The following is a 25,490-nucleotide window of genomic DNA, read 5'->3' as shown; positions in this document are numbered from 1 at the left end:
AAGTCCGCACCTAAAAAAAAAAAAAAAAAAGCCAAGTCTCGGGATGTTGCTTTTTCTAATATCTGCTTTATATCTGGCATGCATGCACATTTACACACATAACGCTATAGAAGGCCATTCACAAAGTCAAATGATAAAACGCAAATTATATCACTAATCAAATACTGGGTAGAAATAAAGACGCTCTCTCTCTCTCTATCTCTCCTCCAAACACTGGATGTGCTTCAGTCCCTCCCCTTTCTGTCTGCCATCACCCTCCTCTACAATCCAGTAAAGTGATGCTCGGCGCCTCCTCCTCGTTTCTCTCCGCGTTTCTCAGCAGCAGTCGGACTCTCCATCTCTCCATCCGGAGCTGCACTGCTGTCGGATATTTCCTCCTCAGCTCTGCTTTTACACTCGACCATTTCTCAGATGCTGCTCAGCGAACCGAACCGCCGGATTTCTCCCTCTTGAGTATGAGAGGGACCGATGACCCATCCGCACAGCAGAACCAGAGCCAGCAGCATGAGCCGCGCAGCCGGACCAGGAGCCTCAGCAGAACTTTAAAGCAGCGCGGAGCGTCAGATTCCCGATACACGGGAGCAGCAGTTTCAGGTGAGTCTGAGCTTTTGTTGAGATGGACGCTGAGTGTGTGAGCGATGGCGCGCTGGGTGCTTGTGAAACTGGATGTTGGAGGGATTTTTACATGCAGCACTTCACGGAGCTCGTGCGCGGTCAGTACAAGATGTTGCTTGAGGGGATCAGAGGGTCTTTTGCACGGATTTGAACCGGACTGGCTCTGGACTGCAGATGCTTGACGATCTGAGTAACCCACGCGCGCGTGTGATATGTTTTCAGTCCGCGCATTACTCATTGTTGCAAGTTTGAATGCGGATTGATCGAGATTGGGGGGGGGGGCATTGTATGTGTGTGGGGTTTGATGCTGTTTTTATATCTCTGCTGAGTCAACTCACAGCCTAAATGCCCATTAGTGCACAAAGCATAAATGAAGTCTCATCACTATTAGAGAATGACACCATGTGTCTTCAGAGAGGCTGAATGAATCATTCCGCTTTGCAGTCTGAAATGTTTCTACTCAGCAACTGCACATTCAGGACAAACATGATAGCAAGATCACTGCTTTCCCCCCCCTTTGTATGTTTCCTGCTGCATCTGCAAAGTCAATAAACATGCACACTGCAGTAGAAAGCACAACAATCTCCATCCTCAGGCCTGCATCGCACCTGGAATGTGATGCACAAGGATATAAAGTGTTCACACTCGCATTAAGCTCGGAAGTGTGGTGGCGAGGAGCTCGTGTTGCCGGTGAAAAGGGGCCAAATCTTCACAGCTCTGCCACAAACGGCGTGTTGAGGGCACGGAGAGGCTCAAAGCTGGAGGTGAACTTGTGTGAATGTGTTTCTGACGCTTAACTGTTGGGGGAGCTCTCGCACTTTTGCGCTTGATGTCAAATTTGACTTTGAAGCTTTTGGTAATTGAGTGATTATGATGGACACAAAGGCGCAGCCGAGAGCCCTAAAGAGTTTTTCCGGGATGCATCCCATTACTGGTGCAGTGAATCAAACCTGGTCGATATGCACTTTTCATCTGGTCATATTATGCAAAATTATGACATCCGTCAATTGAAATGATCAGTCCATAGCATACTTTTAGTGGCCACGTTTGGACTGTAGAAGGGATTTGTTTTATTATTATTATTATTTATTTTTTTTTTAATGCAAAATAACCAGTTTGCATTGTCTGAGCAATGTGATTGCATTCACTCACTTATGCAATGAATGCATGCTAACCTTTCTAATTGCGTATCTAATTGCACAAATAAGCCTCACTTTGACCGTTTGATAATGTCAGCAGAAGCTCAGGGAGACTCAGTGTCACGCACCCAGTGCAAACTGGCCCAGGTGTGCGTCGTAGCCTGACGTTCGCCACCGCACCAGCCGTTCTGTACCTGTTCTGATCGTCATTCACCAAGGCAAATAAGAGACGGTCTGCATTCAGAGCCTCTCTCAGCCCGTCTCAGACCACAGACGTGGAACTGTGGACGCTTGCTCTACTCGCAGGCCAAGACAAGAATATCAACGACGAGACTGCTTTGGCAGAGGGAATAATGAGCACTGTCTCATGCTGGCAGGAGTCGCATTGGCTGCCATGTGAAAGGGTGCAGCTGGGGGTCTTGGCGTCCTCGTTCTCAGGAAGAATCATGTGCTACTGAACGCCTGCTTGTTTATTGTGCTGGTCTGTAGTGTCATAAAGATGACAAGGCTCAGATGCATCCATCAGATTCAACTGCTGTCTAGTATTTATGTTTATATAAAAGCGGAGGTCATGGTATGAGACATAAATGCTGGGAATTAAGATTTTATTATTCATAACAAACATCGATTTATTATCCAACCTGGGTGCTCTGAAGTCAGTGAAGTCAGTGAGTCAGTGTACATACTTGGAATTGTTTTCACTGCATGTCATTGTCTAAAAAACCCCCCAAAAAACACACTTATTAAATGTGTCTTATTTTGAGGGATGTTGTTATATGTGTCTTATTTTGAGGCATGTTGTCACTCAATAAGACACACTAATATACACTAATTTCAGTCATTCATACAATAACAATTTGACATAATTTATTAAGTCATCATCCAATTATTGTAGTTAAAACCATTTTAAATTATTAACTATTTTTAAAGAATCATTAAATGATCAGTGTGATTCCCCATTTTACAAAAACTGTAACAGTGTGACAATGTTACAAATGTAACAATATGATGCTTGTATGCTTTGAAATGCTGGCTATTATTAATCTATGAAAAAAAAAAAAAAAAAAAAGCTAAGGTGATGATGAGACTTAAATGTTGATGTTTAAATTTCAGTATTCATACCAAATATGGATTTATTATCCAATCAATGCTTAACCAGTACTGTAGTTTTAGGATATAGGGGAGACTGGGGCAAGTTGTCACACTTTTTATAGTTTGGAACGACATGAGAATGATCATTTTTGGGTGAACTATCCCTTTAATCAGACTATTTTAAATCAAAATCATTATTTATGCAACACAAAACATGACTAAATACTAAATATAAGATTGCAAGATGATTAGATGTGAATATGCACATTAGCTTTGTCGTTATTACCCAAAGTCATCTCCTTTTATTGCCAAAGAAATGTCTTGACTTCTGCCTAGCGCGGCACATGTCATTACAGCATCACAGAGGCGAGAATGTCTCTGGTGTTCTGATTAATTCAAGACTTTAAGCAGATAATACCAGCAGTTTTCTCTCCGGGATATGGTAATTGCGAAGCATAGTAAAAAGTCGATCTCTGGGTTTCAGTGATTTGAGTAATCTCAGAACACCTTGTGTTAACAGAAATTAGCTAGCTGCTAAAATTAGCCCGCTGATAATAATCCTTCTATGCTAATATGAAATCGGCACGAGGTACTCTAAATGAATATCGCCGGATCAATTGATCCAGCTCGCAGAATTCATCTCAGCCTCATAGAGTTAATATAGACGCCCAAATCAAACATTTATGGGTCAAAGATTCTCCGGTGATGTGAACCAGTGTCATTATCAGTCGTCTTGGCAGGATTTGCACATCATTGTAGAGGAACTCCTCCATATGTTTCATCATTGACATTTTGAATGGTTATTGCTGTACTGTAGTTACAGTACTTAAGCCTTTAATGTCACATGATAGAAGCTCAGCATAAATGCATGTCAAATTGATTGACTTCATAGGCATAATATATCTCAGTACTGTAGAGCTCTGTTCAGAAATCCAGTGCACTGCCTTGCTCTCTAATGCCTTCATAGGGAACTAAAGAAATAATCATAATGAGTGATTTGAGATGCTGTACATGTCAATAATGAAACACATTTCATTTGATGGCCATCTTGGGAATGCTGTTATGCGAATAAAGCTTATATGTAAGTAAGTAAACAAATAACTTAACAAACATTGGCATACAGTTTTTTTTTTATAATAGTAGCAATAAACATTATTAGTGCTGTTTATTTACATTCATTTATATAATTTGTGTGTGTAATACTCTATATCTGTTACTTTAACTTTTTATTACTTATTAGTGATTTTGCATTGGTGTTTAGTGTTAATTTGAATATATTGTTGAGCTATGAACATCAATGATGCATGATTAGTGCTGATAAATGGATTATTTTGAAGAAAAAAAATAAATTGTGGGGTTGTCAGATTTTAAAGGTCTTTTTTTTTAGACCTAAAACAGGTCATGGTTAAAATTTTATATCAGGTTGTTTTGCATTCACATTTAGTTATGTTTGCTTTTACAATTCCAGTCCCTTTTCAGTTAAAAAAAATGTTTACATTTAGTTTTATTGTTTGTTTATGACATAAACCTTGCGTCTCCATTTTTATAATTTCCCTCATAATTTCTTAGACAACACAAGTGCATTTTCTCTGATGTCGCATGGGCTGATTGCATTCGCTGTAAAATGTTCCTGTGACATTGTGAAGAATAATTTTATCTAAAATGTATCTGTTTATATTTCAGCCGGCTGTGAGAATTGTAACTAGATTGTTCTGGGCATAGGGAGTTTTTGATTAGGCTATTACGTATATTAGCTGTTATGAAAGTGCCCAATCTCACTGCGGCATGTCCTCTGTCTTCTGTTTCATATCATTTAATAATGTCTCTGAAATAGGTCTATCAGTAAGGCTGAAGGAAATATGTGTGCCGTTCTTTGAAAAGATGATCTGATTTGTGCAATTATGAGTCAAACGACACTATAGACTAAAATATAGACTATAGACTGAAAGCTAGAGGCCAGTGTTATGAAAAGAAAGTGAGGACAAAGCTTCTGTTAATGCTGTGGGGTTTTGGATCATATAATATGCAACGGTTTTTCTTTGACATTTGAGAATGCCATAATTGTAATTGATTGGTGATGTCTCTAAAAGAGTTTGGCTGGTTAGCATTTTAGTTAGTTAGCTGGTTGAAGTCACTATTCTGTTAACGAAAAGCATCTTTCTTCATTCACAACCGTTCAAAAATAGCCACATATTCTGACAAAGTAACTTTTCTTACATGCAGCATATACTGTACACTACTTTTTTAAAAGTTTGAGGTCAGTACAGTTATTTTTAAAGAAATTAATACTTTTATTAATAAAGCATGCATTACATTGATCAGAACTGACAGTAAAGACATACTGATAAGACATAAAAATAACAAAATATTTATGCTTCAAATAAATGCTGTTCTTTTGAAGTTTCTATTTGTCTGTGAATCCTGAAAAATAAAATGTATCACTGTTTCCACAAAAATATTCGGCAGCACAAATGTTTTCAACATTGATAATGATTATAAATGCCTCTTAAGCAGCAAATCAGCATATTAGAATAATTTATGATGGATCATGTGACGCTGAAGACTGGAGAAAATTTAGTTTGATCACAGCAATAAATGACATAAAAGTATCTTCTTCTCAACAAGGCTGCATTTATTTGATCAAAAATACATTAAAAATTGTGAATTATTATTTTAAATCATAATAATAATTCACAATTTTTAATGTATTTTTGATCAAATAAATGCAGCCTTGTTGAGAAGAAGATACTTTTTGTTTCAAAAACATTACCAAATCTTATAGACTCTAAATTTTTGATACAGTAGAGCAGATGCAACTCTGAGATGCCAGAAAAGAAGCTGAAAACACAATAGATTTAAATTAAAGATAGTTGGACACTGTGACAACTACACTGTCATTTAAATTAAACTATTCATTATTTAATTATGTGTGGAATATTGATTAGGTTTTGGCTTCTTGTGGAACTGCTTTTGTTGCCGGAGCAAATATCAACCAAATAGCTGGGTATATCACATTTGAAAGGTAGTTTGTCAGATTTTTCGAACCATTGTAGAAAATTATGATGTTCTTGAATATTAGCAAAGCCACTCTTGCCCATGTTTTATTATTGTATACTTGTAAATGCACGTGACATTTCAATCTTTTAGACTCATATAAGTGTGTAGGTAACAGCAGTTTGTTTCAGTGTGACTCAGTGTAAGCTAATCTTATTATTAAGAAGACATAGGGCCCTATTTTAACGATCTAAGCGCATGGTGCACTTTTGCTAGTTTAACGACTGGAAAAACAGTCGGCGCGCCTGACGCATGGTCCGATAGGGTTTTACCTATTTTCTTAATGAGTAATGGGTGTGTTTTGGGCATAACGTGCAATACACCAATCAGAGTCTCATCTCAAATTCCCTTTAAGAGCCAGTTGTGCGCACGCCATGGCAGATTCGCTATTTACACACTAGAATTTGCAAGTGCATAGACTGAACGCATCTCCAAATAGGAAATGGAGCTGCTCGTGTGTGAGCAAATAGGTAGGCGAATTCTGAAACATGCAATGACATGTAGGCATTTTTATATTTATGTAGCCTACACAATAATAATCTTTTACGTTGTAATGCTTTAATTTTTCATATTTGGCATGTATGTGTGCTGCTGTGCATCCCTGTGTGTGTAATATGCAGTGTACGAGCATTGTGGACCTGCCTATAGGTGCATATTACTAACGCGCTTTAAATAACAACAACAACAACAAAATACTGCACCATTGACTTTAGACTTTTAAAGTTGGTTAATGGCATATTATATTTAAGTTGCCTCAAAATAGAAACGCGCCAGAACACACCTCATTTTCATGAGCGCAAAAAAGGGTGCAAAAGCATTTGTTATTTAAACAACGTGGCACAGGACATGAAAATGATATCTGCGTCAGGCTGAAACTAGCAAAAAACACTTGCGTCACGCCTGGCGCCGCATTGTGCCAGGTGTATGATAGGGCCCAATGAGAGATGAGAAATGTTTGTTAGGAGCATTTGACTGCAGATTGTTTTTTAAATGAGGCAAAGAGTTTGCAAATAGACATTTGTTAAAGTATGCATTGAATCGGACAGCATCTGCATCGCAAAGCATGAGTGAACAATTTGGTAACACTTCAATGCATTATATGGATGTTCATGATGTAGGTTGTAATGCATTATGTGAATTTTCATAACTAACTGTAACTTAAAATGCATTATAATATTTGCAGATTCCTTGTTATATATGTAATTGGTTATTTGTCATGTGCTTTAATGCATTATACTTTATAAAGGTGTAACAATGAATAGATGAGTATTATAATGTATTGTAACTGTGTTTACAATTATTCATCAAATCATATAGTGTATTATAAGGTGCATTACAAAGCAAAATTAGTGCATTCAAAATACTATTATAATTCATAAAATCTTCAAGAAAAGTGTTAGCAAAAATGTCATAATGCTTTGTCTGTAAGTGACTGTTTTAGATTATGTTTCAAAACACTTACTCAAATGAAAAAATCTGGGGTGTTGATACTTTTTCTCATGTAATGACCTTAAATTAGTAAATCCTTAAAAACAAATAATTTGAGACAGAGTGTCGGCTATATGATATTTGTGCGACTTGTGCGGCATTTGTGAGACTATATGACAGTTTAATAACATTATAAGCAATCCTCAAGGACAATATTAAAAAGAATCCATGTCAAGACCCCTTTAAACGCTTATTACATGGTTCTGAGAAGGGAAGCGCTTGGCCCTTCATGGCCGACCGGGTGCCCGGCGACTGTTTTTGCCTGATCTTCATAAATTATTAAAAGCCATGGTCATTTGCGGCGATTAACCTCCATAATTCATACAATTATGTAATGAAAGGACTGAATGAAAGGCTGTGCTGTGGCCCCCGACTGCTTAGGCAGTGGGGGAAGCACTCGTGACAGAGAAAACCTCGGCGCTCGAGCTCAACTGAGGCCCACCAGCTGCTTCAACCTCGCCGCTGCCAACAGAGACCGCTGGGATTATTAATAAACAATGGCAACCTGTAGGGGGAGAAGAGGTAGATGTGGTTTGCCAGCTGGCTTGACTTCACCTCAGCGTCAGTGCATTTCCCCAACTGGAGTGGTGAACGGCTGCCAGTGAGCTGGAGAACGAAAGGGCACGAGGAGACGTCACACACGTATGTTTTTGCTACAGTAGTGCCTGTAGAATTAACGCATTAGCAAATGCAGAGATGTGTGCGATGAATTGAGTTAAATTGCGTAAGCCTTCCCTCCATCATTGCTAAGACAAACAGATCTTCAGATGAAGTTCCTAATCCTTGTGTCTCATCTAAAGATTTATAATCTATAGCGATATATAGTGAATGATACAGCTTTCTGGAGAAAGAGAGAGATCTGATCACCTGTGCTAAAAACTTTTAGAATTATATATGCAAATTATACATAGGGCAGGAACTGGATACAGAAAAGAATAAATAATGGAATTACAAATGAATTTTGAATTATACAACATCATCAAAAAAGCTGTTCAGAAATGAGAGATGACCAAGTTTTATAGCCGTGGAGTTTTGGTTGCACATATGCACTACATGGGAATAGATAAAAGACAATTTATTATGAAAAAAAGGCTTTAAAAGAATATACTGAAGTGCTAAATGCATGTAATGTTTTTGGACATTAATTTAATGCTATTTGCAATAAAATGGAAATGTATTATAGTGATTTTTTATTTATTTTGTTTTTGTTGTTGTTGTTGTTGTTTTTTTGTTTTTTTTTGAGTAGGACATCTTTATATGTAATTTCATAATTACTTCTGTTGTCTTTGAAATAATGTTAAAGTATTGCTGAATGCAATAATTTAGGATAAACTAACATACTTCAATGTAATTTTTATTGAATCTGGTTTGCCATGCATTTAAATATATTTGTAATTACAAAAATGTAATGATTTTGCAATTTAGTACATTTAAAATCTATTAACTTCAAATGTAGGCCTACTATTGAATAACTCACTACAGTTAAAATATAATCAAGCAGTTTACTTCAAAATAAGTGTACTTAAACACCCCACTATAAGTGTAAGCTTTTGTCTAACATTGCCTTATTGCATTCTGTCCATCTTGGAAACAGTGTGAAATAATTGTCAGTTGTCATATACTCAGGTGACCAGGACTCAAAAGTTTAACTCGATACCACTTTGATAACCTGTAATCAGAAATCTCTACATCTAAATGGTAATGGTTTCCTCTCGGCTCTATTATTTCCTTGCCGAGCTGGTTGGAGACGGTTTAATGTACCAGTGAGAACAGTCGTGACTCAGCATAATAAAGCAGCGTCAAGTATCCTCTCCACAAAATGTTCCAGATCCACTTGCTACCTACAATTACTCTGTGACTGACAGCACCTTCGACTGAGATTTACATTTTGCTTTAAAGCGAGCAAGACTTATAATTGAGTCTTAAAAGTAGCTATTCGTAGATCAGAGGTCACTGAGAGGCAAACTGTTATCGGAAACCACTCAAGAAAAGAGAACAGATAAAAGCAATAAACCACTCATTGTGGTTTTTTTGGCTTGCACCAGTGCCAGCGGTCGTCCCCTGTTTTCTTCAATTTCTTTAGAGAGAGATGCTTTAGAGATACTCACCCAAAGAAGGAACAAAGACAGGCTCTTTGCCATAGTCGGTCTGTAATTAATTGATTAGTTCACTTAAAAATGATAATTCTGTCACCATTTACCTTTCTTTTGACTGAGCTTCTATTATCCATGCAAAAGAAAAAAACAAAAAAAAAACAAAACAAAAAATAAATAAATAAATATATATACATATATATTTAAGGATAAATTGAGAATCACGATTTATCACGTTTCTCCCACGATTCTGAACTAAACAAAATAATGTGCGACAAAATATTATCGCTGCAGTCTATTTATTTAACATACATTTAATTCAACTATTTTTTATATTAAAATTCTTCAATGACTCACTCATATATATTTCACTTGTTTCATTACTGGATGAATCAGCGTTTTTGAAGAATCTCTTGAATGAATGGTTCAATGACAAATACTTGTCAAATCACTTGTCACCACCTAGTGTGTAATAATACTGTGTAGTTGAAAAGACTGTTTGTGAAGCTGTTTCTTACCCAAATACTGTATGGTTAATGTCTGCTTTCTTTGTCAGCGGCAGCGTGAATGCAGATTTGAATGTTCCGGTTTGATTTTTTCAAAGGTTTATTAGACACAGGTGAATCGTTGTCATTTATAAATGGGATCGCATGGCTGTTTGAATCGAGATTGTAATCTTTTAACGATTAATCGTGCAGCTCTACTCTGTTATGAGCTCAAAACACTTTTACCATAATGCATTATTTGTAAACTAATAAAGTTAAAGGTTTACATCACATAAATATCTCTATATGTAGGATGTAGCAAACTTGCTCTGTAGCATACCCGGTACAGCATTGCAGTTGTGATGTGAAGTGCTTGGGTACGAGTCATGTGAAACAAGAGTCAAGATAAAAGAGCTCAACGGCATGTAGAAGAAGGAAAAATTACATTATTTCACATTTGCTTTTGTTAACACTCTTGGTTAAGTTTAGTGTTGATTTAGTGTAGGCTGTACATTATTTTCAAACCACTCACCAGACATTTCATTTCCGAACTGCTGTGTTACATATGACAACCAATGTAATACAATGTTGCCAGTTCATCTGTTGGTCATCTGTTTCAGATAAAACTGAACACTTTTTAGTGCCAACTCCTGAATGTTTCACTTTGAAAGTGTCATGCAATGTGCAACAAGCAACACAATATCATTTGGCAGAAATGTCATCACAGGCATATTTTTTTTCTAATGACATCAGCATTAAATATACCAGCATGCATAAAACAAAATGTTTGAAAAAAAAATATGCTGTTGTGTTTTCTGGTAAACACCATCGCAAATGCAATTCTCTGATCGGCTGTTTGAAAACATGTAAAAATTTTCTTTTCCATGACAAGCGGGTGTCAGAAACAGGAAGTTAAACAACTATTTTACATTTGGCAAATTGTGGGATAATTCATGTGAATATGTACAGTCTCATTCATGTGTTTTTCTTTTTCTAAAAATCATGTTTCTGTACAAATTCATACAAAATCATGAGCTTGTAACATCATTTCTCATGAGATCAGGATGGAAAGTTGCATAGCACTGTTTTAACCATACCTACTGTTAACCATACCCATTTAATCCCACCGATCACAATAGTGACCGTAAAAAAAAGGTTTTCATTTATAAAGCTCTAAAAACCTTACTGACTGATGTTTTAGTGCACTTCCTGTTCCTGTTTGCACCTCGAGAAGATGATAACTGCATCAAAGCTCCAAAACAAAAGGGAAGTAAAGTATGTCATCATAAAGATATGACCAATATTTTTGGTACACATCATCTTTAAGGTGTCTAGTATTAATATATGAATTCACTTATATTCAGTCTTGTTGAGTGTGGTCATAGAATGAGTAAACATGTTGTGACCGGTGGGATAACAGTGAACTTAGGTATACAATATAAATCCAATTGCAGTTGCCAGTGAAAATTACACTAAAATGTTGCAATGACAAAATATTGCACTAAATTAAAAATTCAAATGTTACAAAAAGTTTACAATATTGATGTTGTAATGCCGGTAGCACTAATATAAAACATCGATGGTATATTTTACAAAAAAGTAACAATTTTGAAATGCGTTGATGGTTTATTTTATTTTTTATTTTTTTATCTGTGTTCCTATCAATGTTGCATAAGGTTTTTTTATGCATAATAGTAACCCTAGAATGTGATCAAACTGTTTAAAGAGCTAGGCTAAGATATATAACAATTTTTATGACTTCAGAAATATGTTAATGCAGTACACACATTATCCCACCGGCCACAATTGTGACCGACCATACAACACAATTTTTCACACACTTTCCAAAAATAAATAAATAGCTATCGATTATTTCAAAGGGTTACTAATGACACAGTATTTGGATAATTTCATGTCTGGGAAAAATTTGGGATTAAACGGGTTGAAGAGTGACTTTGCATATTCATTCAGCCTGGTCGATTGAAAAGAAGCTAACATGCATTCTCAAAATCTGAGCAATTTGCATAATAAGGTATCTAGATTTGGAAAACCTACAATAGCAAGACCGTGCATGGTCATTTCTTCAAAATACCATATTGCAGAATATTGTCATGTCTAATAAAACACTGCTTTTTTTGTCATTTTTGTGTACGGGCAGTATTATTTATTGACCCTGAAATGGAAAACAGAAGCTTAGACATTCGTATTTCGTGTTTCAAAAAGGGCTGAACGTTAGAGTTTGTAAATGATGACGAAATCATGCCTGCAAGACATACCTCGAAATAATGAAGGGTCACAAATATGGACGGTTTTGTAGAGTTTCCTTGTATAATATATTGCTTTGGCCTTGGGCTTGGGCTAGTTAATATTCTCTCTTCATCTGGCCATTGGATGAGCCCTCGATATCGCTCCATTGTAGTTCTGCCGCTTTTAAGCTGTTCACAGACAAGCTTCAAAGTGGAGGAGGCCGAAGCTTCAGAGAATGTTGTTAGTCTGTTTTTCTAAACTAAAGTGCAATATCAGCTCGGAAAGAGAGAACAGAGGCAGAGAGAAAAGTAAAAAGCTTTCGATTTGATCCACTGGGACCAAAGCGGTGACGTGAGAGCCGGCTGAGCTTCGACTGCAGCAGTGTGCTTGATTTCCCCATAATTACCCGGAGTATTTTTGCCCTCTGTTTCTGCCCCTGCCTCCGTCGAATGGAGCAGCTATTCTTTAATCTTGTCACTTCTCACGACTATGGAAGTGGGCTTTGGAAGTACCTATTAGAGGAAGGAAATTGCACAGGGCTCTCCCTTTGGCCCTTCCGGATGGTTTGAGAAATGAAGAAAGAGAGGGTCATGGGAGAGAAGGAGTGCTGGACTAAAAGCGTGGAGAGACTCTGATGGCGCAGAACGCCCCGAGTGATGCTATATGCCGCCATTGTCCAAATGAGTATTTGGAGAAGAGTAGAGACAATATGGTGAGAGGAAGGAGAGAGCAGCACAGACAAAAACAGCTTTTTCTGCATACTTTTTTGTTTTTAATATAAACATCCTTAAAACATGATGCTTCTACTTTAGAAATCAAACTGTGCAAGATAAAAAGACTTGAATATATCTTTTTTTTTTCTTTCCGTTCTGGCAATTTCTATTTATTTATTTATTTGCATACTTCTCAAATGCATTTATCTTAGATTTACTGGAACAGAAGGCAAAATACTGGTCACTGGCCTTAATAAAAATGTCAAAATACTTTATCTATGTATGTATGTATCATTTATTTGTTTGTTTTGCCGTGGCTATAAAGACTTCAAATGCATGCATTCATTCATTCATTCATTCAATGAATGTAGAGTGAAAGTCAAAATATGATTTTTGCAGTGATTTTATTTTATTTTTTTCAAAATGCATGATTTTATTTTCCAGTGAATGTAAAGTGCATGTCAAAATGCTTTATTATTATTATTATTATTATTATTATTATTATTATTTTACTTTTTGAAGTAAATGTAGAGTAAACCCCAAAATGCCAAGTTCTATAATGAAACTCTGGATGGTACAAGCTAATGGGTCATTAATGCAAGTTGATGATGATTATTCACAGTATTAAACTAGGCTCAAGCTGATTGGTTCATGTTGTATACGCAGCCAATGAGCTTGCTGCTTTGCATGGTTGGTTAGCATTCAGTAAAGCATTTCACAGCGCGCTTTCAGAATTCCTGTAAAACACTTCACCTTCCCCAGCCAGCTCCATTTGTATAGATCTGCTATCGGTTATATGCTATTTGTGCAGCAGCAGTATGTCTTAAATACTTACAGCACTGTATTGGCGTATGTGTTGGCAATAGCAAGTTCCTGTACTTGTTTGCAGCAGCAGCAACAATCTACAACTATAGCAATAACCAACAGCAGCAACACCGTAGCAGATATATTCCGCCAAGACCAATCAATTGCCGTGCTAAAACCTTCAGAGAGTTGTCATTATATAAATACTTTTTTTATTTTTTTATTTTTTTGCATTGAATGTAGAGTGTACGTCAAAACTATTTTTTTTCAGTGACTGTAGAGCACATGAAAATGTGATTTTTTGCAATGTATCCAGTGTGTACATAAAAAAAAAAAAAAAAAAAAAAATTAAATAAAAATGGTAAATGTAGCATATAAAACATGCATTTTTTTTTTTTTTTACTCTGTATGTAGCGAGTAGCCTACATCAAAATATATATCACCCCCCCCCCAAGCAAATGTAGCGAGAACATTAAAATCAGTGTTTTTTGGCTCTATTATTATATTATTATTATTAAACACAAAATGGCTTATTTAAAGACCTAATGCATTAAGTGGGCTTTTATATTAGGTGTGAGGGATAATTTATGAGATAATACGGGACTTATAGACATGCTCACTTGACACTTTATAAATGTTGTTGAACCAAAGTCACTGTGCCAAGTCTTCAGTGCTTTACAAGCTGAGTATTAGCTAGTGAGCCAACATCAGCTTTATAGAGACACTGTATTAGCTTTATTATGGTCATCTTAAAGACAACATTAAGCGGATGTTGCAGCTGACTTTACTACCATATTGTGATGTATTTCAGAATTAAAAACACAGATTATAACTTGATTTTTGGTTGCTTATTGGATTGTGAAAAGCAAGTGTCTCATTTACTGAAATGAAGACAGTATATTAATATACACTCAAACACATACATACATACATATATATATATATATATATATATATATGTATATGTATATATATATATATATATTTTTTTTTTGCACAGTGAATGTAGAGTGCATGTCAAAATGCATTATTATTATTATTATTATTGTACAAAATGAGAACGGGACATTTGTCATGAAAATGCTGCAATGTTACTAAAAACAGGCTTCATTCATTCTTTAGGCAAAATGTAATTTTTGCTTTGATTTTGGAGAGGAATCTCATTCCTTTGAGATTCAACAAAGAACGCAGTTATCAACAAATGACTTGAGTTTGCTATTAAAATGAGCAAAACATTCCCTTTCATCATCTCTAATACTGAATTATGAAGTCATTACAAATTTTTAATTCAATGTATATTTTTAAAACTGGGTTAGTGTGCTTGCTTTAGGGTTGGAAGTGTGAATTGGGTGGTTTGGCGTGTGATAGTGTATCTGGGCAAGAGGTTTGGGCTGTTTGTGCTTTGGCCCACTGTTGGCAAACAGCAGCGTGTGGTTCACATACTTCACACGATCCGACATTCAAGACAGGCGTGTTTCTGTGCTGTGTTTGACAAGCACGAGCCTGCTGATTCAGCTGCACATGCACGCGCACACACACACACACACACACACGTCTGGTTTGCTATTCTTGTGGGGACTCTCCATAGGCATAATGGTTTTTATACCGTACAAACTGTATGTGCTATTTCCCTACACCAACCCTACACCTAACCCTACCCCTGACAGGAAACTTTGTGCATTTTAAGATTTTCAAAAAACACCATTTAGTATGTTTTTTAAGCCTTTTGAATTACGGGGACATAGGCAGTGTCCTCATAAACCACCTTCGAATTGTAATACCTCTGTCATACCCATGCCGTTATACAAATTTTGTCCCCGTAAACCACAAAAACCAATACACACATACACATGTTTGTTTTTGTGAAAAGTGAGGACATCCCATAGGCGCAATGGTTTTTATACTGTACAAAATATATGTGCTATTACCCTACACCTAACCCTACCCCTTACAGGAAACTTTGTGCTATTTCAGATTTTCAATACACTCCATTCTGTGTGATTTATAAGCGTTTTGAAAAGTGGGGACATGGGCTAATGTCCTGAAAAGTCACCTTCTCCTTGTAATACCTATGTCACATCGTTGTCATTATACAAATTTATGTCCTCATTTGTCACAAAAATGCGCGCACACGCACGAGTGCTGCAGGCAGATCATCACATCAGTGCTGTGTTTTTGTGCCGGTAATGATTTGATGAGCTCAGCGGAGGGTAACGCCAACTTTACCGCAGTCAACAAGAAGCTGAAAAGATTTCAGCCCACAGACCTGAACCAAAACCTGTTATTCAGCTTGAATTGTCGACCTTACAGGTTTTTTATTTTATTTATTTATTTTTTTTCCAAATCGCACAAGAACACTGAATACTTTAACTGTAAATTGCCTGAAAATGCAAGTGTTGTGCAAATCTAGTTATGGCCCTTTAGCGCAAACGGTTTAATTCTGAGACGCTTAGCATTATGTCAGAAACTCATTACTGCCTCTAGCCTCAAATTGGATAATCTGTGTGTTTTCTAAGCAATAATGTTTAAGCTTTTAGTTTCACGCCAGAAGTGTGTTAATTTAAATAAAGCTGTTGGATTGCAACCCATGGTGTTTAGGGGTCAATGCATGAGCATTTATTATAGCTAATAAATACTTATATATTAAATGTGGCTCTCGTTGCGTTTGCATTGAGTTTACAATATCACTCTCCTGCGGCGTTTTAATAATGCAACGCTTTTCCCTTTCAGTATCTATAAAATATCACGGGTAAACCTCCAGGCATTAAATGTGTCCTGAGATGAGCAGCATTACTGATATCTCTGTCGTGAGGACTGATTGCATGGCTCTTTAAATTAGTGTGTGTCTTTGATTCTCTCTTCAGGGCTTTATGAAGATGATTAGGCTCCGGGGAGTGTGTGGAGACTCAGTGTTCAGCGGTGCAGGGGTCACGCGCCTCTATTTTAGGCTGTAATGGAGCGAAACTTTAAAGTATGTCAATGCGAGCAGTGTGCTTTGAATCTGTCTATTATGAATCAATGCTGGAGAAATCAAAACTGCAATCATAGCAGCTCTCAGCTGTGCCAAATGTAGGTGATGAGGTAAAGTTTTATATAATGTTTTATTTTATATAATGTTAATGAATAATTACTCCAGTCTTCAGTGTCGCATGATCCTTCAGAAATCATTCTAATATACTGATTTGCTGCTCAATAAACATTTCTGGTTATTATCAATGTTGAAAACAGTTGTGTTGCCAAATTTTTCAGGATTTTTTAATCGATGTAATCAATGATTTCTCATTTATTTTACATAAATCTTTTGTAACTTTATAAATGCCTTTACTGGCACTTTTGATAAATATGTCCTTGATTAATAAATTATCAATCAATACTGACCCAAAATATTATTGATTATTTAATACATACATTAATTTGATGTATGATTACAATTTTAAGGTATCCCTTTTATGGTGTAATTATACAATCATTAATTTATATCCAAGTAAAAAAAGGCTATTTTTTTTCCCAATATTTGTGTGTGTAGTTTTCACCTTCCTTCCTTCCTTCCTTCCTTCCTTCCTTCCTTCCTTCCTTCCTTCCTTCCTTCCTTCATTCATTCATTCATTCATTCATTCATTCATTCATTCAATCAATCAATCAATCAATCAATCATTTATTTATGTTTTTATTTAACAACTTGTAAACCTTTGCATTCCTGTCAGGACTACAAAGCTAGTTTCAAGAATACGAGAAAAAAGTCTTAGAAATGATGACATAGATTCAGTACAGTGTGTCTAAACGGTTGACTGGAAGTGTATTTGATTTTTGACCCAGAGAACAGATATTAATATGACCCTTTACATCTTCCTTGTAATTGACTGGAGCCTCCTGTGACATGATTTAGATTGGATGCCGCTCACATGCTGTATACATTACACATGGCCACATGACACCTGATATGAAAGATGCAGGCCTGATAGATTTACAGTTGAGCAATCAGCATGTGTGATCTAGTAGTGTAAGTGTGGGCCGGTGGAGCATGAAATACTTGCTTCATTTGGTAAATCTGCTTCTTCTGCAGAGTCTAGCGGAGTCAACCTTTATCACTCTGCTATTGACCTTGTCAAAGCTGAGAGGACTCTTTGCGTTTCTGTTCCTTTTATTGGCGGGTTAGTGTTTACATCTGCCATGAAGCCAAGCTGAGCTGTCTTCATAATCATATTTGTCCTCATTTGAAGAAGAGATGATTATTATTACCATGGGAGCTCTTGACACCAGGGTAATCGCTATGCTGAACTGCATCCAGCACTCAGAAACGCTTCCAGATGCTCCAGAAGAGTGAAAAAATGCAGGAATTACTGAAAGGACTTTAATTATGATGAACCTGTACAAACAACATAATCAATAACAGATAAATCCAATGAATTTAGCTACTGGAAATTCCCGGACACGCAAATCAACAGAATATTATGTTGCAATGTTCAAGATTCAAAGTTCAGCTCTATTGACAGCATTTATGGCAAACTGTTAATTATCAGAGAAAATAATTCTGAAATTGTTACAATTGAAGTCTATGGGCAAGAATTTCAGAGGGACAAATATGAAGCTTGTATTGTTAACGCATATTAATTAAATCTCATTCAAAACTTGAGCTTTAAAGTTTCTAAATAACCTTTTAGTAAGTTCTAGAAGGGTGAATTTGTGGTTATACATCATTGCTATAGTTCATGTAGGTGAATTTCACTCCATGTAAACAATCCTTTTCAGCTTTCTTTGCATGTATCTTGTAAATTACCAGCATTACATGGTAATGGCAGGAGAGTTGACAGACTGGATATTGGTTCCCTGATGTTTAAACATCAAATGGATAATTACTTTTAAATGAGTTATTCTTAAAATTAAAATGATTATTAATAATAATAATAATAATAATAATAAATAATAAAAATAAAAATAAAAAAACACAAGTTGAAATGAATTTTACTCATATTATGAATGAATTATGAGTTCTGTCCACTGGTGTGACTGTCCAAGGATTATTCTTTTTTTTTTTTTTTAAAGTATATAAAGAATAAGTAAAAATGTATTAGTTGTTCTCAATAAAATGTGTTCTTTAGGAAATTAAGGCTGGCAAACATTTGTATTTTAAGCACATATTAGTGTATACTAATTAAGTAATTAATTCAATACTGCATACTATTTACTGAACATAATCAGAGGGCATGAGTTTGCTTTAATACTTTTTTCAAAATGTTTCTATTTTTTTTATTTATTTTTTTTGCAATGTAACAAATGGGACACATTTCTTCTATATTCTTTTATTAAAAAGTTTTTTTTGTTTTGTTTTTTTTTACTTATAAATGGCAATTAATGCTATTGGAATAGTAATAATAATAATAATAATAATAATAAAGTACTGTTCAAACCGCACGATCATTTGAAATGATTTAAAATTAACTAGTGAAATGAAGTTGTGGGAAAGTTTTTTTTTTTTTTTTACTTACCCTTTATGGTCCTACTTTATATTAGGTGTCTTTAACTAATATGTACTTACATCAAACATAATGAATTGTTTGGTACAGTGTACTTGTGCTCATATTGAATTGCAGATCACATTTGCTGCTATTGAGGTTGGATATGGATAAGTTTAGGTACAGGTTTGGTGGTATGGTTAGGTTTTGTGTTAAGGCTAGAGGTAGGGTCAACAGTGAAAATTAGGATTGTAACTACAGAAACTAATTACAGAAAAAAAAGAAAAAGAAAAAGTAAAGCATGTAAACAATAAGTGCATTGTATGGAATTATTAATTTAAAAGTAAACACACAGTTGTTAAAAGCACTTAATATAAAGTGGGTCACACCGTAATACATAAATAAGAAACAAACGGCTGTCACACTAGACTCATCAAGATGTCAGGAGCACATTAAATCTTACAGATTAAGGCTGACTGTAGTCTTCAAAATGAGCTGCTAATGCTTATATAACTCCAACATATGCTTTTTTTGTCACTTTCATGCAGATTTGAAAGTGTGAGCTAAATTAAATCAAACCACTGGCTTACTTCATGTATATTCATGAAATCTGCCAGCGCGTAAGTGTGGCATATTTCACCTAAAGGTGTAGATCTACGGTGAGCGGCCTGAGCTTACGCTACCATCTGCCTGGCGTCCCAGAGGAGCTCTGATTTATGGAGCGCGCCATTTCGCTCTCATCCGCTCTTTTCCCTCAAAATCATGCTTAAATAAGAACAATGGGCCGGCTGAGCATGTATTAAAGGTCCGGTTTAAGCGGGAGGGATTGAGCCACACGGCAGGCCATCTGAGTTTGGGAGGGAAGCGAAATGAAGGATAAACAGCATGCCATGTGGAAATTAGGTCAGAAAAAAGGCGGGTTGAAAATAAAGTAGCAGCCGGATCGAAGCTTCTCGTCATGACGCACCAGAGGCCCCGTCCCACGAGAGATCTACATCTGTTCACCGCCCGCTGCTAATAACAAACATGCTCACAGACGGCGGAAACTTTGGTCGTGGAAGGTCGAGGCCGCGTGGCATCGCTTCGAAGAAAGTCAGCGAGTAAAAAGTGCTGGCCAAACATTTTCTCCAGTCGTATTTTTAGCCACCGCCGTGATACACGGCAGAGCAGGACGGTCTACGAAACAAATGTCAGCTTGTGAAATTCCAGCGTATTACACGGCGAGTGGAGTTGACAGCGCTGCTCTTTCTGGCTTGAAAGCGGAGTTTTATAGGGCAGGAGTAAACGACTCATCCATCTCAGACTCTGATAAGCAGGGCAATTTCCAGCCAATATTTGCAGTGATAAACTATGCCCTGCTGGTTCAATTTAAGACGCCTGCATAGCGCACGACTGCCTGGTTACACTAACTAGTCCAGCAGGGCTAACGTGACTCTGCAGAGAGCAGTGCAAGGCATAATGCACCTTTGCAGGAGATACTAAACGTGCTGTGATTTGAAATCACACTGTTAAATAGTCTTTTTCTTTTTTGTATGCTGGGCTCCTGTTTAAAGGTTAAAGGTGAAGTTATTTTAGAGGCACCAAAATAAATTGAGTGCAAGCCTGTGCAAAGCTGGCCTGGGAACTGTTTGTGTTTACGCTTCGACTGCATTACTAAGGTGTTACCAAGTGGTTGCTAAGCTGTGATATTTAGTGGATTGCAGTGGGTTGCTAGTGTGTTCTGTTTGGTGTAAAAAGAGTCTCCTTCAGTCACTCACTCATGTCTGCCGCACAGTCCCTTGTGAAAAAGAAGTAAACATTAGCATACTTTTGAAAAGGACACTTATTACGGAAATAATACATTTTATAAAGAATATACTTTAGTGTGAACTGAATGTAATGTTTTCAGACACTTAATTTTATGTCAGTTGCATTTAATTGAAAATGTAGTTTAAATTAATATTAAATGCAGTTGGCTGAATTTTACAGTGCTTTCTGCCCCACTTAAATGCATCTTTGGTAACACTTTAGAATCGAGAACACTTATTCACTATTAACGACGAATTTTCCCTCAATGAACTCCTAATTTGCTGCTTATTAATAGTTAGTAAGGTAGTTGTTAAGTTTAGGTATTGGGTAGGATTAGGGATGTAGAATAAGGTCATGCAGAATAAGGCATTAATATATGCTTAATTACTACTAATAAATGGCTAATATTCTATAATATGCATGCTAATAAGCAACTAGTTAAGAGACCCTAAAATAAAGTGTTACCTTTAATGCCATTTCTATTGAAACTTGTATGTCATGTATTTAAATACAAACTGTATTTCACATTTGTAATGATGTTGCAATTTAGTACATTTAAAATATATTAACTTTAAATGTACTATCAAATAACACACTACAGTTAAAATTATCATCAAGTACTTTACATGTGCTTTAGTATGTCGATCAACTAATCAAAATAAGTTAAATTATTTAAAGCACTTTTTAAAAAGTGTAATTAAGTGTGCTCTTTAAGTGCACTTAAGTGACCTTTTATTTCACTAATATTATATTAAATGCAAGCACATTAAAAAAAGATATTAAAATATTAATGTGCATGTGCATATTTAACAGTTTAGCACACTTAACTTTTCAAAAGGGGTGCAATGCTAACAGTTAGGGGTTAATAGTGAAACTCTCCAAACTCTTGATCGACTGAGTCTGAAGTTGACATGTAAGTCTGCTCAAGCAAACAGATCACTTTTTTAAAAGACATGTGCTTTTACATGCACACCAACACTAGTACCTATATTTATGTGATTAATGTAACCCAGCCTCATGTCCAAACTGTCTCAGATGTTCACGCTGATTTTAACCTCCACATCTCTGATCCAGTCAGAGGATCTGCTGGCGTCTTCTGACATTCACACGTGAACGGCCTCATCAGAGCTGCGTTATTTCCATCCACAGTGATCTCATGCTGTTGTTCAGGGTCCGTTGGGTGAAGATCACGAATGACGCGCAGCAGAAGTCAGTTTGTGTTCACTGCTGCAGCCTTTCAGCACACATCACGTCTTACAAACGCACTGCAGAAAAACCCACCGCTCTTCTGGATCAACACTAAACAACATGGAAAATAACACAACAAATACTGAGTATCTCTCTGAGGACGATTTGGTCATTAAAACTATATATATATATATATATATATATATAAAGCAGTCTAGTTCAATCTAGAACAGTCTGACACCAACTCTACACAATTTCTATTTGTGATGTGACAGTCGTGGGTTTGAGTCAGAGTTGTGAGGTTTTCGGTCAAACTGGAGGAAGCTCATGTAAAGTTGGTCACGTGTTCTTTGGTGCGGTAAACAGCCTGCGAGATGCGTTTTGAGAAGCGCGTGATTCTCCTCCACAGGGCGAGTGGGTGGAATGTTAAGTGCCTCGTCCCAGTATGAGCTTACAAATGACCGCGGGAGTCGAGCGATTAGCATATCTGTTTAAACATGCTGACAAAAGAGACACATGGTGTTCACCATCGGCAAGGAATGGAGAAAATCCCTGTCCTTCTTCCATCAGCCATTTGTTTTCATGAAACTTCCATTTGCTTGATGAAAACGGAAAGGAAAACAAAGCAATTGCACAAACACAGGTTCAGCCATCCATAAAACACAGCATCATTTACTGTCACATTTAGCCAGAACGCTTTCACATAATCAGTCCTTTAACTGACGCCACAGTCTGCTCTGCTCCATTGCAGCTTATGGTGCGTTCAAGACATGCTGGAAAGTTTACTGAATTAAATATATATTCAATTGTACGGTACTGTTGTATTTTCTACATGCAGTTTAGCTTTAAAAGGAATCATAATAATAATAATAATAATTTGAACAAATTATAAATTGAGAATTTAGAGACTCAATTTGCATCCATTGCATCTAATGAATAGGCTTATATATTTACATTGTTTTATAAAGAAGGATTTGTGATTTGCTACTTTATAATTTCTATTCTGAACTATTCTGTACTTTTTTTTCTGTTGTTTTTCTATCTGTTTATTTGTTATTCTTATGTGAAGTTCACTGTATGTCATATATGTTTTCTTGCAGACATGCTCCCAATCTGGTAAGTCAGGGTTTAAAGAAATTGTAATGAGTTTCCCAATTGTAATGTTGACTTTGTGGTGAAGTTAATGTGTGTTCAACTTATAAATATGATTTTTCACCGTGACTTGATCTGACCTGCAGAGAAACAGATGGTGGGTTTATGGGTTTAAGTAGATTAAACTACTACTACTTACTTCTACTAGTACTACTACTACTAATAATAATTGATAAATAATTGCTGCAAAGATATTAGTTATTCTAAATTCATAATGCAACTAACGTCTAACATAAACAACAAAATGTATAATATATATATAATATATTGAAAAAAAACAAAAAAAAAAAACACTTAACTCCTAATTTGTTTCTTATTAAAAATTAGTGAGGTAGTTGTTTAAGATTAAGGGATCTAAAATATGGTCAACCAGAATAAGGCATTAATATGTGCTTTATAAGTACTATTAAGGAGCCAATATGCTAGTAATATGCATGCTAGTTAATAGTGAGAAATGGTCCCTGAACTAAAATATTACCATCAATTTTAGCTCATTAGTTCAACTAACTTCAGAATTCAGCTAACGTATAACAAAGGAGGGTTTCTTCGAAATAGATGACATAGTAGTAGTAATAATAATAATAATAACACATGAATTAAAACCCCAAAGTCACTTCAGGTAAAAACAAATAACTTGTGCAAATCTGAAGGGTGATTACGGTTGAATTACCTTTGGTTTAATTGAATTTGCTACAAGCCTAGCATGGATAATTTATCTGGAACAAACTCCCCAACACCTTGACCGGCCAAGCTGTCGGTCTGAGCGCGTTAATTACTTGGCTTTTAGACAGCGGCCGTCCCGCTCAGAAGCACCGGGCCAAATGACCCGTCCACGGGCAGCGGTTCCGCTCGCAGGCACTTCTGTCTCTCCATCGATTGCCCTGGTCTCCTCCCATTGCCGATCGCGGGCCCATAATTCACTGGCCAGGTAAATTGGAACAATAAGTCAGACCATTAGTGAATTAGTTTGTTTTGAAAACCGTGCATTGATCTGGGCTTTGCTGATTGGGTTGAGGCAGGCGTGGGTATTTAATTATCTTGCCGAGAGTGCTGAGCTCAGACTCCTGAAGGTCAGGCTTCTGCGAGAGCCGCGTGAATGCGCTGTGAGGGCTGTTTGCACACATGCGTCCATTCGCTCAGTGGCCGACGGCTGTAATTGGCAACACGTTTGTGTGGCCGTCCACAGAGGTGTGCGCAGCCTGTAGCATTTTCATAATTGTGACGCCTCGTAATCTGAACGCGACAAATTGCACTACACTCGCTTTACCCTCCCCTGATTAGCTCTCCCCTGCAGTGCAGCGTGTGACATGAATACAAATCTAATATAAAATCATATAAAACAAGAGCACGGTCAGAGTCCTGCTGGTCGGCCGGCGGCTCCTCGAGGGATTGAGTTTCGGTGGCAGATCGCCCAGCGTCTGGCAGCGCTGCCGCGCTACAAAATAATTTTCTAGTTTACTGTTTGTTCAAATATGCCAGAGAATCACGATTTCAGTCTTCATTATGGTGAATTCTGGATTCTAAATGTTTCCTGAACGTTTCTGCAATTACAAACGTACACTACATGGTCCATTGTTACTTCCTGTATCTTCACATAATTCAACTAATGTCTAACATTTACAACAAAATGTACACTATGTGATATACAGAATAATATATTAGGCATATGTATGTTTAGTGTACATTATGCTAATATTTTATGCCTGAATTGTGCAAGAAATATAGGCTTACATATGATATACATGTATAATAATGAACAATATTATATTCATAAATTAACAATAACTAACGTGGTAAAAAATGCTTTATATTTTCACACTTTGAAACCTAATTGTGTTTTATTTATTCATTAATTTATATTCATTGCTATTTCATGTAACATCATAATGCAACTAAACAAAGCATGCAATTTAAAATATACACATATACACTCATATAAATTGACCATAGCCACATGCTGTAAAATAGTTATATTGCTTCATATTTTCATGTTTTGAAACCCAAGTTTGATTTTTTTTAAACGTAAATTTAGTCCATTTTTATTTTATGTAACTTCATAATGCAACTAAACATATATATAAAATACTATTTAATGTGTTGGTCACAAAAATGCAAAAAAAAGAGGGCTACTGGGATGCAAAACTCTCTAATATCTCGGTGCTCTTTGGACAAGGGAAAA

The 25,490-nt window shown here is 36.3% G+C and overlaps 1 protein-coding gene across 1 annotated transcript in view; it reads left to right on the top strand.

Annotated features, from left to right (window-relative positions):
- Nucleotides 1–232: 232 nt before the first annotated feature.
- The window catches only part of brinp1 (bone morphogenetic protein/retinoic acid inducible neural-specific 1), a 179,936-nt gene continuing 154,678 nt past the window's right edge, over nucleotides 233–25,490 (top strand). The window contains exon 1 of the mRNA XM_058777680.1: nucleotides 233–594. The gene's annotated coding sequence lies outside the window, so the exon portion shown is untranslated. The remainder of the gene's footprint in view (nucleotides 595–25,490) is intronic.

Source organism: Onychostoma macrolepis, chromosome 05 (genome assembly GCF_012432095.1).
Source record: "Onychostoma macrolepis isolate SWU-2019 chromosome 05, ASM1243209v1, whole genome shotgun sequence".
NCBI classification, from domain to species: domain Eukaryota; kingdom Metazoa; phylum Chordata; class Actinopteri; order Cypriniformes; family Cyprinidae; genus Onychostoma; species Onychostoma macrolepis.
This window is presented reverse-complemented; position numbering and strand designations above follow the sequence as displayed.